Genomic DNA, 200 nt, shown 5'->3' on the forward strand with positions numbered 1-200 from the left:
GGGCGGTGTGGCAAATCGTGTGAGAGTTGGTGATGCCAGCGCGAGTGTAGGTGGGTCCACCCCAGCCCCCGCCACAAGAAGAGCCGGTGGCGGTTCTGGTGGTGGCAAGGGCGACGGTGGTGCTGCTGGAGTTGGCAACTTGGGCAGCCTAGCTCTCCCACACGGCAATGCATTCTGTGTTGGCTCAGTCTGTACCACTG

The sequence above is a fragment of the Sycon ciliatum genome, chromosome 5 (assembly GCF_964019385.1).
Source record: "Sycon ciliatum chromosome 5, ocSycCili1.1, whole genome shotgun sequence".
In the NCBI taxonomy this organism is placed as follows: domain Eukaryota; kingdom Metazoa; phylum Porifera; class Calcarea; order Leucosolenida; family Sycettidae; genus Sycon; species Sycon ciliatum.